The sequence below is a fragment of the Dermacentor variabilis genome, chromosome 7 (genome assembly GCF_050947875.1).
Source record: "Dermacentor variabilis isolate Ectoservices chromosome 7, ASM5094787v1, whole genome shotgun sequence".
NCBI classification, from domain to species: Eukaryota; Metazoa; Arthropoda; class Arachnida; order Ixodida; family Ixodidae; genus Dermacentor; species Dermacentor variabilis.
In genome coordinates this window covers 9,300,580-9,316,838 of record NC_134574.1, presented here as the reverse complement: position 1 = coordinate 9,316,838, position 16,259 = coordinate 9,300,580, and the positions used below count along the sequence as shown (strand labels likewise).

The 16,259-nt window shown below is 44.7% G+C and overlaps 1 long non-coding RNA gene across 1 annotated transcript; it reads left to right on the top strand.

Moving 5' to 3' along the window:
• Positions 1 to 14,595: 14,595 nt before the first annotated feature.
• On the top strand, positions 14,596 to 15,970 carry LOC142587304 (uncharacterized). The gene is made up of 2 exons (XR_012829444.1): positions 14,596 to 15,364; positions 15,884 to 15,970. It is a non-coding gene; the product is annotated as an uncharacterized LOC142587304 (long non-coding RNA).
• The last annotated feature ends 289 nt before the right edge of the window (positions 15,971 to 16,259 follow it).

Here is a 16,259-nt window from a genome sequence, read left to right as displayed (position 1 = left end):
GAGTCGGGTATTTTCTACGCCGTGTGTGTAAATACGAACTGCTTTTGTTTGTAATGCCGCCCACTCACCATTTTCGCACGCTTCGCCTCTACAGGCATTATTTTTACGTGTTAATACCAAAATAACGCTTGTAATTTTTTCAGCTCACGTCGTCTGGTGGAGCTTCCTGCGGAAACTATTGCTTACCTGGTGCCAACGTTGGATGAATGCACAAAAAGCCCGCGACGAGCATTTACAAAGAATAAAATAAAGGTTAATTTTTCCTCATTTCACAAGGTTTCTTGCGTCTTTATGAAATTGCACGTGGCACATATTCAATGGAGGCTTGTGAAGATCATTCGCAATCAATTTTACTTAATAAAATGATTTGCAAATCAATATTTAATAAATAAAAAATATATAATATTTTGAATATTTGCTGCAAAAGCAAAAAAAAAAAAAAACGCGGAGACGGCGTGACGCGCACCAACGAGTATTCAAAACACGCGCGCACAAAACCGAAACCGGAAGTGTGCTTCAAGTTTTAACATCCACGGCTTGGAGCGCTGCAGTCAATTCGGCCGCTGGGCTCTATTAAAGCCCCTCTATACACGTTTCCGCCGACCAGGTTAAGTACCGCCAACCTGCCCTCCTCCTTATGGTGACTGCCACAGCTCTGCTAAGAACGCGCGGGCGTCTCACCATCGCCTAACAGCAGTCAAAGCGGAAATTCCCGCAGCGCAACTCCAGGAAGCGGAAACGCCGGAACCGGAAATTTTTAAACCAGAAATGCCGGAACCGGAAATACCGGAACCAGATTTGGTGTGAGGGGAAAAGGCGGCGCACAACAAAGGTTGTCGCTACTTAAGAAAGCGGCGGTGGCGCGTAGATGCAGGGGTTTTAGGCTCTATGGGAGTGTCCACTCTTGTTGTATTCCCTGGTATTCCTTTCTCTATGCTATTATCATTACGTAGTGAGCAATATGGCCGCTACGGTAGCGGCTGGTGGGGTTTGTTGTGCTGCTCACTCGCTGGTTTTGGGAGTTTCGCTACAGCTTTAGGAGCTGTGTTTGTGTGCATGATACTCTAAAATGACTATCGATACCTTTATTATATCGCCTGATGACCGAGAGGCCTCAACTAGCAAAAACACGTCAGACAAGTAAGCTTACATTGTTTATTGTCAATCGTGAATGCAGCAGTACATGACCACAATTTTCGTACAGGTCAGGTGGAGCTAATGCTGTCAGTTACTGAGTTTACAACATACAGAAACACAGATAGTAATTTATTTAACGGAATTTAAGCTGAATTCGAGCGAAGTTTTCTCATCGCGTTTGGCGTGCCGCTAAAGCAGGGACAACGATATTAGAGAGTATTAGAATAGGGGCCCCAAACGTTTTGGGGCCCCAAAGAAATAGCGTCGAAGCCACTGCGCATGCGCAAGACGCAAACTCCGTTTGGGTTTTGCGTTGGGAACGCTATTTCACCGATTTAGCGGGAGCCCAAATAGCGGCCCCAAAAGCTTTGCGTCGGCAAACATGGCGGCACCCATCGAAGCGACGGCTCTAACCTAGCACAAAACTGGGTTCGATTCGTGGTAACGCGTGAAGTTCGCAAGCTAGGAGAAGTGAGTGCGGTTATCGCTTTCTCTCAACTAGCGTGTGTTATGAAGATTGACTCATTAGACGCCGCTGATTTTGAATTCGATTGTGGATTTTATGGCTCGTAGGCCTAACACGGCTAAGCTTGGCTGGTGAAGGCTAGTAAAGTTGGTTTGCTCAAAACTAAGCGCCACTAATTGTTTGCTGCTTACAGAGAATAACCTCTAAATTGTACTAAAACGCGAATACACGCAAGTAAAAATTATTATTCCTATCATAAAATGGTATATTTCATTTAATTATTTCTAACAGTTTTTCTTTGACGCCGTAGTGGCGCTGTCAGCGCAAGACGCTATCCGCAAACGTCAAACCCTATTCTAAAACTCTTCATCCCTACGTGCCCCAACGCTAACACCCGCAAAGCTCTTTGGGGCCCCAAACTATTGGGGCCCCTATTCTAAAACTCCCTATTATGCTCGCCTACGCTAGTACTTGTGTTGCATACAGTGCTGTTTGACGCGTTCCATACTATATCTTGTCTGCCTTCGACAACTTCAGCTAGATTAAAAAAAGAAACAAAAAGTGCTCAGCAAACTTTCTGTCAGCAGTAAGGTAAGCTCGAGCTGCAATGTCGCATTGCTTTCATAACAGATTGGCGATAGGCGCGAAGTCGAGCAAAAAAAAAACGTTATGCTAAATTTTAGATCACATATTGTGTGTTCTTGATATTTCTACTGCACATTTAGTGTTCAGCTGCGGCAGTAAAGACTTTGACGCAAGTGGAGTACTCGTAGGAAGGCGAGGAACGTTATGGATACGACAGTGCTTACAAGGACCTCTGTCAATATTGTCTGTAAACGACAGTAAATCAACATTAAGTATGCCCAATTAATGCTCATGAATGCTTGTAAAATGCAATTTACGGTTTCATGTTGAAAAAACATCTCGGTTTGCGTGTTCAAACAATGCGAAAAGGTTACAAGGAGATGAACACATCAGTTGAGTAACAGAGGTGAGCAAGGGAAGCCTAAGCCTGTAGCCAACGTTTCAAAAATCATACATATTTGTGAGGGCGGTGAGGAAGATGAGTTCCCACGCTGAGGCTTCCCTTGCTCGCCCACTGTTGATCGGCTGAATGTTAAGCTAAACTTCGAGTATATTTCAAAAACTTTTTGTGAACACTGTCCTCAGGTATGTCATCTGCTGTTTGAAGAGAAAGAAAATTGATTTTATTGGTTCGTCATGTTTGAGAAGTGTGGAGTAGGCCAGTTGAGTGAAGTTGCCTGTTTTAGCCATTTCTTATGGTGCAGGGCTAGCCTAGTACAGATTTTTGCAAATGAAAAATGCAATATACAGATCTAATTCTAACCCTATCACTTACCATCTTAACAATTCTCCCTTAGATTTCATCATGTCCTATAAATATATTGGTGTACGCATTACAGACAGAACAAGGAACAGTCAAGGAACTTTAATTACAAGGTCCCGAGAAGCTTTGCCCTAGGGCAGAGCTGCAGGCCGCTCCCACGTGGGGACTGGTAGGCCAAGCCTAACCGCCGCATCGTGGGCTCTCTGGACAGCCCAGGTTTGACGTGAAAGTTCTGAGCTCTGGATGGCAGAGCTCCATTCTTCTGTGATGCGATTGGGTCCCTGTAATGAGAAGCATCGCCAAAGCATGTGTGCGAGATTGCTAACAGCCCCACAGTTGGGGCAAGTAGAGCTAAAAGCCTCTGGAGTGATCGTGTGGAAAAGGGCCAGGTTTGGATAGCACTTAGTCTGAAGCATGCATAAAGTGGACGCCAGAGGTCTAGCCAGTTTTGCTGTGAGGGGGAGGATAAGTCCTCCTACCAAGGTGATAGTGCGTAGTAATTTCGCTGAAAGTAGTGAGAGTGTCCCGAAACTCGAGAACCCCGGAGTCTGAGCTCAATCCTGCTCCCGTGCGGTGGGCTAGTGCGCGCGCTTCGGAGTGGGCGATGTCATTGAGATTGGGAAACGAGTCAAGCTGGGGTCGAGGAGGTTGTGTTCCTTTAAGCCTCCACGCCTATTCGAGACTCTGTTGATAAGTCTGATCATGTTCTCAGTCTTGGTTGTGAGCTTGTTGAGCGTCGTATTGTTACTGCCATTAGATTCGATGAACATGCCAAGCACCCGAATGGTGTCTACTCTGGGGATGGTACAGCCGCTTTTAGTGTGGAGTTTGATGTTTATTTCTGACAACGGTTTCCAGCCTCTAGGTTTGGGACCTCTCCTGACTGGCCTGTAGAGGAGGAGCTCAGACTTGCTCGGGGAGCATCTAAGCCTCGTATTTTCCAGGTACATCTCTGTTTGATCTACAGCCTCCTGTAAACCTAATTCAACAGCTACTTCACTTCCGCCGGTGCACCAGATTGTGATGTCATCAGCGTAGAGCGTATGATTGATCCCTTCTATGATGGAGAGCCTTTGCGATAGTTTCTTCATAGCGATGTTAAAAAGCAGTGGTGAGACTACCCACGAAACACAGAGCCTCTTAAAAACTTCTTAAAACGGCTACAAACGGCTATAGACGTCTTGGTCTATGATAAGACTGAAAATAGAATTTCTTCTAAACATAACCTCAGCACTTGGAATATGCTAGTATATATTCTATCTGCGGCAAAACCCACTGCTGGTGTCACTAGAGTCTGTTTTGTTAAACGCATTCAGAATGTCTAACTCAAGAACTTTTCTAGATCTTTTTGTCTAAAAGTGCATAAAATGCCAAACGACGTGTTAAATGTGCGGTTACCGTCGGCCGTCGGCGTTAGCGAATAAAAGACGCCACAGACAAATCGAACTCTTTGGAAGCAACATAAGTTAATTGGCTTTAATATTAAATAATTTCACACCAGAACTTCAACAATCAAGGGCGTGTTATAGTTTTCCATACGGGGCGCGCACACGACGCCTGGAAACCATTCTATGCTCGCGCAGCAGGTATTTACAGCAGCAGGAGCGAAACGCCGGTGTTGCATGGCGGTGTCACAGAGCCACCGCGCTGCGATCACCTCGGCGGCACAATCCAAATTTGTCGAACATCTGATTCTGTGCTGGAAACACTGGGAGGCAGGAGGTTTGAAAAAACGGCCACTGCCACCTGCAATGTCTCGGTCGTGGGTTCGTTATCCTGTTGTGCGTCATTCTAAGCCGTTCTGTACATTTATACTGGATGTTAACTGGAGTCATTTAGCTGTGCTGATGCTGTGTGCCGTGTGTTTTGCATCAGTGCTTTGTGACATCGGCTGTATTGCGTGTTTTCGCCGACGGCTTATTACCACAATGGCGAGATCTGCGTTCGCCGCTTTCGTGTCTCGGTGCGTCTTTGTGCGTCGCACGTTCGGATAACACTTTTTCCGGTAAGTTAAATACATTGCGCTTCGTTTTTCGTCAACAATGTGAATATATTTAGGTGTTACCCGCGACAATTCTTGATATATGGGCTCTTCTGCCCTGCGAGTTTTCGTCATTACTTTTATACGAGGGTTCTGCTTGTGTTCAGCCGTTCAGCACTACCGCGCTCCACGACTTCCGCCACAACAGTCAGAACTTTGCCCTGCTTGTTAGCCTGTGGTTAACGTAGCACGAGCCAACCGAAAGGAGTGCATTCGAAGACGACGCGCTGGCTGTAATGCTGAACCAGACTGAAATTGCTCTATTTTGTGTCCTTTTGTTCTTACGTGTGCGCGCTTGTGTGTCAGCGACTATGCAGTTTGTAGCGTTCCCACTTTATAGCAAAACAAAAAAATACAACTGCAGTGTTTACTTCATCTATACAATTACAAATTAAATCGTCTGCTGATGTACAAATTTCACTTGTGTTTTGTTCTAAATAAGCAGAAAAACCTTTAACCTAGTAGGTGCTTCATCTGGGAGTGAAATCACGACAGCTTGGCATTTGTTAATGAATGACTGTGACCGGGTCACCTTATTTATAATAGCAAATTTGCCTTTCAACTGACTTGATGCTATCTTATTTTGTCCCTTTCACTCTATAGACGGCTGGACATCCTTCTTGTACCTTGGCACTGGTTGGACGACGGGACCTCATCATGATCAGTGTAAGCCAATGTACTGTACTCTCTCTGGTCCTCCCAGTGCTTTTTATATGGGTTAAGGCCAGGGAGCGCTTCGTGGTAAAATAGCTAGTTGGTGTCTCACAAATGGCCATTTTTTTGCACTGGTCCATTATAAGCTGCCACTATTATAACCAATTTCTCAGTGCCAGTGTACATACACAGTTCTACTAATAATTAGTTTGCCTAAGCCTTACAAAATTTACCTGTAGGTAGTCATTGCTATGTAAGAACTCACAAATTAACTCTGCTGTGTCATAGAAGTATTCCATACATGAGTAAAAATTTTCTACAACAGTGTACATTACACCTTGCTTCCCTAATGTACAAATTTATTCAAGCCAGTATTTGATTAGTTTGGTATTCTAAATGTTTTCTGTATGATATAGTTTCTTTACAGGAACTTACTGCACAGCATCAGCAACCAGTCTATGTGTGCTGTAAAAGGTGTGCTTTGCCGCTAGAATTGATAAAACATGGGCCAAGGCTTCCATACAAGGACAAACTTCAATTTCGCTCTACCACCATCAGCACTTGGCTGGCGCTTGCAAAATGAATCATATCAAGTAGCTTGTGCCAGACTGTTTTTTAACCTTATTGTGAGGCGATCACAAAGTGATCTGTGGAGGTGCCTGCGTCTGAGATATAGATTGTGCTGCAACAGATGTGCGTGTAGAACAGGCATGATGCTGAGGCTTCCAGCAGTTTGCAGAGGTGCTTTTAAAATTTTGTCATAACTGCAATTTTACCTGTGCTGTTTTTTATCACCTATTTCAATAATATCATTGGAGGTGTTATCAGAATTTATCAATCTATTTGCCCTGGCCCATTAGCCTGCCACATTTGCCTTTTCACTAAATGGGCAATTATTCTGCATGGACCATTACTTGAATACACCTTTTTGTGTGCAGTGGCTTCTCAGTTGCAAGTCAGCATAGATGCTCAGAATTACCTGAGGCTATAGATACACTGATGAATTTGCCACCTATACGAATCACTTTTTTGCACTTTCTCACGCAAACAGCATACTAACACTTCCAAGTCAGTGGGCAATGTTATTGTTTGATCACATCATGAGATACTTTCAACTTTGTATGACGCATCATCCAAGGTGTTGCGTCATTTGTGTGAGGTATTGCCCGAAGCCAATTAGGGTCACATGAAAATATATCAACAAAGTGATTGATCCAGCTAGGAGTGTTGCTTTGGAACACTACTTTATCACCAGTCCTCCTTTGCATGCTACCTGCTTACTCTGTACTGTGTCATGTTTAAGTTTGAAAGAAAGGCAACAGCTAGACAGTGCAAAATTCCAAACTTGCTTTTAGTTCAATAATATAAAACGCTATTTAACTTTTTAATTAAGTTAGTACATCATTTACCTGCAGAGTGAATTACTGTTTTAAACTGATTATATTTTGCAGGAAGCTTCTCAGACTTGTTTGACAGGTTGACAAGTGGCTTTTTAGCCACAAAACACCCTATAATAATTTAAAGGCTGACTTTGACTCTGCTATGCAACTTAATGACTATATGCCAGGAACAAGGTCTCTGAGTTGTGGCGCTGGCTAACACTCCCAGGGACACTACTAGGACTACTAGGACACATTCTACTAGGACACATAAATACCCAAGAAAGTGGATGGGAAAACGACGCCGCTGTAGCTCAATTGGTAGAGCATAGCACGCGAAATGCGAAGGTTGTGGGTTCGGTTCCCACCTGCGGCAAAGTGTTTTTTCATCCACTTTAATTTCCATTAATTTATCGTTTCTTTATTTAATTTATTAAGCGCAAGTAATTTCTCCTATGTTGTCCTTCGTGTCAGTGTTTGTTGGCTTCTTATGATAGGAAATATATTAGTCATTTTAAACATCATCGCATACATACCTTAAGATACCCGTAGTTTAAGAGAAATGAGTGCTTAAATTTATTTTTAATGTGAGCCAAACTTCTTACTTAGCACATATTGCTAATTGAAGTTCCAATTTCAACAATCCCATTTCTTCCCTTGCCCCTGTTCTGTGCAGGTATTGCTTTCCTATGTCTACAAGAACCGTCACGCGTGGCCTGTGACAGCAAGCTTTTGTGGGCAGCCAGTTGCTCTCCTACGAAGGCTGGCCTACTCTGGCAGCGGCGGCAATCTTCAAGATTTATCCATGATCACCTTTGCTGCTATTTGTCACTTGTTAATTACACTTTCTGCATCTTTTCTAATTTATTAGGTAATAAAGTATGAGTATGTGACATGGTGTGAAGTTGATGCCTTGCTGCATTTTCGCTTGCAATCACCTTTTATGCATGAGAAGCTCATCATACAGATTATGAAAAAAAACAGCATATTATGATTTATCTTTCAGTTCTTGTAACATGCAACATACAAGGAATTCACTAATGTATGGTATGCTGAAGAACTCGCCATTATTTCTGCGTGATGCTGTGCAAGCATGTGGCGCTACCTTACAAGAGGCACCCAGAAAGTTACAATTTACTTTTAAATGAAGCATGGACATCAGAAAAAATATATTTATATTGCTAGTTAGAGCATAGAGTTTCTCACTACATTACCTAGAGGGAAATCTGGCGCTGCTGCAATGTGGTATGCATGGGAATGCCGGTATATTGTGGCTTCGGATTGGCATCGTTCTCGTAGAGACAGGACACCTTGAAGACGCGCTTGGCAAGTACCGTTCCGTCTGCCACAATGATTCATTTTCTACTAAAACAGCACTTAAAAAGCTGTTTTAGCTTTATTATTACGCGAAAACATGTTTTGTTCAACTATGAGAACTTGTTATTGTGTGTACGACTACATGTTACGTAAAAAATATCAGCGGGCCGCTAAAGTTGAAGGACAGACGACAAGGTTCACGCTCGCTTTGAAACAGTTGGTCGTCTGTTATTGCTTTTCTTCGCTTGGTCATGCATTGTGGGTGAGTAAAGATGTAATATGCGTGAACGGAAACATTTTATGAAGATTTTACTTTGAGAACGCGTTATTTACGTAGCCATATCCACGTTTTAGACAAAGTCTCGTACAACACCAGCCAACACGAGCCTCGCAGACACATATATCGTCATTCCCATGACGGCACGGTGCCCCCTTAAGAAACTCCCATAGACGGTGGCGCCAGATTACCCTATAGGTATTATAGTTAGAAACTCTATGAGTTAGAGTGGTTCGCAGAGTGTTTTTCCAGATGTGTACTATCCTTTATTTCTTAACTCATTGCAGCACAGTGTCCTGTTTCGTATACTGGCGTAAGGCTATTGTGCCCCCTGTAGCTGAAACAAGGATGTAATTTTTGCCTGAACTGCGGCATCACTGACAAAATTTTTCTTTGTTAGAAACTATTTCAATTTGGTGGAGACCCAGCAGGGCGAAGTTTTGTCAATAATGACGTGTTTCACGCAGAGATGTTCTTGTTTAGGTCAATGAGTGAACATTGGAATTATATCAGCGTACAATACAGATCTTGTTTTATTTGCAAAATAATTCTGACAGGTGGAATTCAATTGATTGGTCTAATTAAAAAGCACAAATTAACCAATGAGGCTGTACTACACTATTCCCATGGTTCACATCTGGAAAAACTACCTCTGCATCACTCTATCCGACAATATAAACTTTTTTTCTGATGTCCATGCCTCGTTTAAAATAAATTGTAACTGTGGGCAAACGTCGTGTTACTGTAACAGCTGCCGCAAAAATTTGAAGGAATGTCTAATAAAAGTCTTCCGTTGTTCTTGTCAAGCTGTCCATTAGCCAACTTTTAGCGTAATGTTAGCAGCGCTTAGTGAAGTACTTCTAGACGTCCATGGCTACAAAATGTCTTGATCAAGACAGCTACTAGGCTTTTGAATTAGCCGTTAAAGACATCTTTTAGACATCAAATAGCTGCTTGCGTGTTTCGTGGGTACCGCTTCTTGTGGCGTGCTTCTGGGGCCCAAACTTAAATTGTCGGACTTGAGGTCACCGATTTTGAGCGTGGCCTTGCGATCCCGTAGGAACGAGCTTATGTATCTGTGGAATTGAGCTCCGAGACGGAGTTCAGATTGTGAGCATGGGATACATTGTCAAAGGCCTTCTCCAGGTCTAAGCCTAGGATACCTCTTATATCTCTTGTGATGTTTTCAATGATTCGACACTTGATGAGCTTCATAACATCTTGCGTTGACAGGGCCAGACAAAAGCCAGTCATGTTGTATGGAAAACAATCCTTGTTTCACGATGTGCTTGGAAATTCGATTGTGTATAACATGTTCCGCTACTTTCCCCACGCAGGACGTGAGGGAAATGGGTCTGAGGTTTGAGAGACTCGGGGGCCTTCCAGGCTTTGGAATGAGGATGACCGAGGCCATTTTCCAGGACTCCGGGACAACCCCTCGTTCCCATATTCCATTAATCTCCTCTGTCAACCATTCTATAGAGCAGTCGTCCAGGTTTCTGAGGGCCCGGTTGGGGATGCCATCAGGACCAGAGGCCGACATGCCATTTAGATTCTGGAGAGCATCCCTTACTTTGCATGCCGTGAAGGGGTTATCTAGCTCCGGGCAAGATGAGTCTTTGTAGGGGGGATAGTCTTCGTCACTCGAGTTGCCCAATGGCAGATACTTGCGAGCGAGTCTGTCGAGTATGGTCTGCAGTGTCTGATTGTGATGCGTGGTGTACAACCTTCGCTATCACTTGTCTTTGGTTTGACTTGGTGTTGGTATCATCGAGCAGATGCTTGAGTAGGTTCCATTTAGCTCCAACTCTCATCTGGCCATCCACGGAATTGCAGACCTCATCCCACTGTTGTCTGCTCAAGGTCTGGCAGTGATCTTCTATAGATTTGTTGAGCTCCGCGATCTTTTTTTTGGAGCCTTCGGTTGAGTTTCTGCCCTTTCCATCTGTTCAACAGTAACGTGTTAGCTTCTAGAAGATGAGCCAGGCGGCTATCCATCCTTTCCACCTCCAGTTCTCTTTGTCGCCGCGCTGATATCGTCCTTTAACTGTTTAGCCCACTGCTCTAGGCTAAGTGCTGAGTCATGTGTTTGTGCTCGCTCTTCCCTAATCTTGCGAAAGTAATCCCAATCTGTAATAGTGAACTCTTTGAGGTCCCCGCTTCTCACGTTGACGGAGGTGGCCAGGATGTTGTGATCACTGCCAAGGTCCACTTGGAGGTTGGACCAAGATGCCGATTCTACATTCCGTATAAAAAAGAGGTCAGGTGTGATATCCCTAGAGCACGAGTTGCCGATCCTGGTTGGAAAAGCCGGATCTGTTATAAGCGCGTTATAGTTTGCCATAGGTCAACGCCCTTGCGGTTAGCTTGTTGGTACCCCATGCTTGATGCGGAGCGTTAAAGTCTCCGGCCACCAGGAGTGGGAATGTCTTGGCCTTGCTTGTAGCCTTGTTGATAATTGCCGCGAATCTTTGCCTGAGCTCTTTGGGTCTACTGTATATGTTAAGTATAAATATACTTGTCTTGAACTGTCCGCTGGGGATGATTTCAACGAGCGAGTGTTCAACCTTATTGGACTCAAGATTCAGATCGTGGGCTATGAAAGGACATTTGTTGTTCCCATCACCATATTGGGTATGCGATTTATAGCCTGGTACGGTGACCGTATCCTTGAGCGTTTCTTGTAATAGGATTACATGCGGCTTTTCCAGGTGGGTCCAAATGAACTGTTGGAGGACATTCCTTTTACGATGGAATCCCCTACAGTTCCACTGCCAGATATTAATTACCCTATGATGTGCCGTCATGGTGGGACGTAGCAGTTAGCTTGTATTATAAAATGCTGCGGAGCGCAGCCGCTGCCGACCTTTCAGTGTCGGTGTTATTCACTTTGTCCAACGATGTAATTGTAGCCATTGTAGAAACGTTGCGCTACAGATTGTCGCACCTGATTCCTAGTGCTCTGACCGCCTCCGCGAGTTTGTCAATAACAATTTGAACTTTTTCAAGGGATTCATCAATTTTATCTATTGTTTTTTTCCAATTTACGAACACTGGCGCTCTTGTCTGAGGCATGAACTGCCAGCGCCCTCTTTTTGGGTAGACCATTGACAGTAGGTTCCGCTACGGGGATCTCCATGGGCGTTTCTACTGCAGGGGCCTGAGTGGGTTGAACTGTCTCTCGCTTGCTGGCTTTTTTTAGTTCTGCAATTTCTGCTGTGAGCGGTTCGGCTACGGGGATCTCCATGGGCGTTTATACTGCAGGGGCCTGAGTAGGTTGAACTGTCTCTCGCTTGCTGGCTTTCTTGAGTTGTGCAATTTCTGCTGTGGGCTGCTCCATTGCGTATTTTAATGAAGCGTTTTCTCTTTCCAATTGTGCAATCCTGTTGTGCTCTGGCGATTGACCCCCCATTACCTTTTTCGGTGATTCTTTGACCCGGTCAGCCCATGTGGTACCACGATCAGCAGGCTCCTGGATCTGAACTGCAGGTACCCTTGAACGAGAGTGGCCCCTGGAATATGAGCGTTCCGTCGAGCGACCCCTAGAAGGGGCACGGTCCTGGTAGCCGCCATCCTTGCCGCCGGGGTCTCGGGATCGGCTCCTGGATCTGTGCGAGCTGCTGAGGGCTGGCTTGAGAGGGGTTGGCGACCAAGTTGCTTGTTTGGATTGTACACGGTTGCGCCGTTCTCTTCTTCGTTGTCTAACTACAAACGAAATTTGGAACCTTTGCTTGCAGGTTCGGTCAGCCGTGGGATGAGGGCCACCGCAGAGGGTGCATTTCGGTGTACATTCGTTCTTATCATCCGGGTTGCTCGCACCACAGCCGCGGCAGATTGCATTTTCAGGGGCTGGGCAAACGTTAGCTCTGTGGCCAAGCTTTCCACATGCATAGCAAACATCAGTTTGTCTGCGATAGAGAGAGCATTTGACCAAACTGGGACCGCATTTTACGTAGTCTGGGACTTTGAGTCCATCAAACAGGATGAATACCGTGCTTGCGTTCTCGATTCGTCTCACCTTGAGGGCGCTTGAATTTTTGGGTTGAATGATGAGGTGTTTGAGCTCCTCTCGATCGATGGTGGGATCAATGTCCCGAATAACTCCCTTGCATGAGTTTTCGGGGGCTGTGATATATGCACTAACTTCATAGCTTGCTTGTCCAATATGTATAACTTTCACATCGGCGTAGGCCATGGCGTTTGGCTTTGATGGTGTGCTTGCCACCAATATGTTTTGCACCACGTTCCAACATATGATATCCCCTGCTGTATACGCCTACGTAAATCTAGCAGCAGTAGCGAGGGCTTGGGCAACTCTGAAGTGGCCCATCTTCTTGATGTCCAGTCCTCCACGGGGATGGATTATGATTTGAACATGCTCTTTCGGTAGTCGAGGCAATCTTGAAGCAGTCGTTAGCCGTGTCTTGACACTCGCCGGAGCCTGGCTTTTATTCCCGCCACTTCGCGTGTCGGTGAATCGGCCGCCCTGCCCGAGCGGGTCCTGGATGATGGGTTTTCGCTTGTGTAATGCCGCGGTCCAAATTGGACCAATATAGAGTATGTCATTAACAATACAATTGTTAATGCCGGGTTCTTACATTGCAACTTTTCCAAAGCACTGTCTACCTTAAAGAACTACACCTTTACAAGATGCTAATACGCTCAAAACTTGAATATGTATCTGCAATATGGGATCCCAGTCGCGTTAGTCTTACTACTTCACTTGAACTTGTACAAAATAACTCTGCTCGTTTCATTTTAATTATAACTGTACCATGAGTATAACCTTAAAGGGAAGCTGGAAGGTTTTCCAGAAAAAATGAGTGAACATGTGTACATAATGGTTTTCAACCCTCCGAATTCGGATATCGTATCTAAATTGAGCGAAAGAAGGCGCAAATATATTTTATTTCGACGAAAAGTGCACCAGCGGACACGCCCAGCTCGCGCGTCTCGTTTCCGCCTGTGATTGGTCGGGCGCCTCGTGACGTCAACTCTAGTGACCGACCGCTGCCGCTACACATGAAGCGCGGTGCCAGGTAGTTTGGTGCTGTAATGGAAAATTTAAAGAGACTGCGTTTTTCTGAGGAGTTCGGCGTTACTCCCTACAAGTACGAGCCGATTGCGAAGAGCCGGCCTATCGAAGAAGCGAACGATGCTGGTGCGAGCAGTGCTTTTGACGCGAACGAAAGCGAAGTCTTGGGATCTCCTCGTGTTGGAAATGCTCTTTGGTGACTATGTTTTTTGCAAAGCGATCTAGTGATCTCGCCGATCTTTCGCCGATCCAGTGAGCTCGTTTCCGGTCAAACAACTGTAGTGTTGTGTTCCTGCATGCCTCCTCGTGGAACGTAAGCGGGGATGCGATCGTCGGCATTTGTGCGCTGTCCAAAGCTGTCGGCAATCTACAAAGACGGTTTAAACGCGTGAAAAGCTTCCCGGTTCATGCAGTACGTGTAGTGACCTTCATCTGTGCGCCCATCCGCACACTCTCGTAACCGAAGTCGTAAAGGAGGCGAATTCCGTCGGCTACGTGAGACGGTCGGTTACTCGCTGTGCGCGAGAGAAGGGGGGAGCGTAGCGTCCTGGCATGCGCCAGCTTTCCAGCACATGCAAACTCTACATTTGCACTGCGTTATGGTAACTGCATGCAGGCTGTTTTACAACACACGTGCAAATAGAAAATTCGCGGCGCTTTGCGACGAAACCTGCGTCAAGGGCGGGAGATAGACATGCACCTTCCGTTCAGTGTGCTAACACGAAGGAGCTCGCAGTAAATCAAAATCCAGGTTTGGGCGAGTTCATCTATTCATAAGTCCTTCCAACCCAGTCGAAAAAAACAATTGAAACCATTTGGAAATATCAATGGGTCCAACTGGAAACGGCAATTTCCAATTGGACCAAGTGTTTTCTCCAACAGGACCATTTGGACCAGTTAGAACGGCCAATTGGTGTATATGGAAACCCTCCCTTCCAATTGGGCCAGATGGAGTCTCCAGCAGGACCATTTGGGTAAATCCGAATTGCCACATGGTCCAATTGGAGTTATCAAAACCATTTGGATAAAATTTAAGTGAGAAAATGTTAATGTCTCTTGTGTACAAAATTTGCAGATTTCTCTTTTCCTTTTGAGATTTCTCTTTTGAGATTTGGACGCGAGATTCGAGATTGGATTCGTGAGATTGGAAGACACTATTTGGCATTTGGAGGGCAAGTAAATGGGGAACAACCGTAAAAAAAAGTGGTCGCGATGTATTGATCATGTTAAACAGTAAAAAAAAAAAAAAAAACTTGCACTTTTTTATGTGTTTCTTAAACACACGACTCAAACAACTTTTAGGCATAACGCAATTTGTAATTTAGCAATATTGTTTAAATTTTATATTTCACATCTCTGAAATAATTCTTCCTTGGAATTAAATTTTGTCTCAGCGTCATTTTTCCTTGGTGACCGAACGGGACAGCATAATCGACATCAACATTAGCAACATGTGCTCGTGTGTGCAGCAACCATGGCAGCAACAAAAACAGTCGTGCATGCGTGCTGCACTACATTCTGCCCTTTGTCCTGATCGCCTTGCGTGCTTCGTGCGGCACGAAATCGACAAACATTTGGCAATTGTGCCAGTGACAGACATAAAGAACTTCAAGCCTGACGACGACTTTTCGGCGGGTTTTTATATGGTGAAGTGGACAAACGCGGCCGGCACGTGTGCCCACTACCTTGCCAGAATTTTGCAGATCGGAGGTAAGTTTCCGCGTTTCCAAAGCTCTTGTAATTAATTTGCATTACTGCACTACACGAGTGCACGGGTCACGCACACTCGTTTGAGTTAAATGATTGCACAGATATATGTATACGCTTTTGTGTAATGTAGCAAATATGCATGATGCACTGAACTAATTTCGACAAAAATGCTTCAAGTGTATTGCATGAGCGTTTCTTTAAAAGCAAGGTTTCCCTGAGAGCGTCGTGACAGCACTGGTGAAACGTATGAATCACTACGTGGGGGAGAACATTGCTGACATTGACAGAACAGCGAAAAATATATACTGATTAGAACAATTTTCTTGCATTTGCTGCTTGAACCTTAGCTACATAAACCGCAAATTGTGACTCTCTTCAACCTGGTTGGATTGCTGGATATTAAAATTGAGGTGCCTTTTTATCTAATATCAGCTTGCCTGTCGTGCCAGCTTTTGAGGGCAACAGGTTTTTCAGGATTCCATACACAATGCTGTCTTTCTTTTTTATCCATTTCTGCAGGTTGTGGCGCGACTAGACCAGAAAAGGACCATGAACAGTATCCCGAATTGCATTTTTCTCAGTAATAAAGCTTTAAATCCTACTTTTCACTTGTTGCCTCATTGTCACATGTAGTTATCATCTTAAGGAAGTAGTGGCTCCTTGTGTGATATGATGTGAAGCAAGAAAAGCATGGGGAAGAGTATTAATGAAGAGATTCTCTTTCTGTGCTGTTCGTATTGTATTGCATCATATTAGATCACAATATATATGAACCAACTAGCCGAGCAACACGTAATAATGTGGTTCCTTATTGCTGTGCTAGTTTGCCAGATTCACACAGCGCAGGCAGGCGGTGCACAGTCGAAACCATTTGACCCGTCGAGCGGCTCCATTT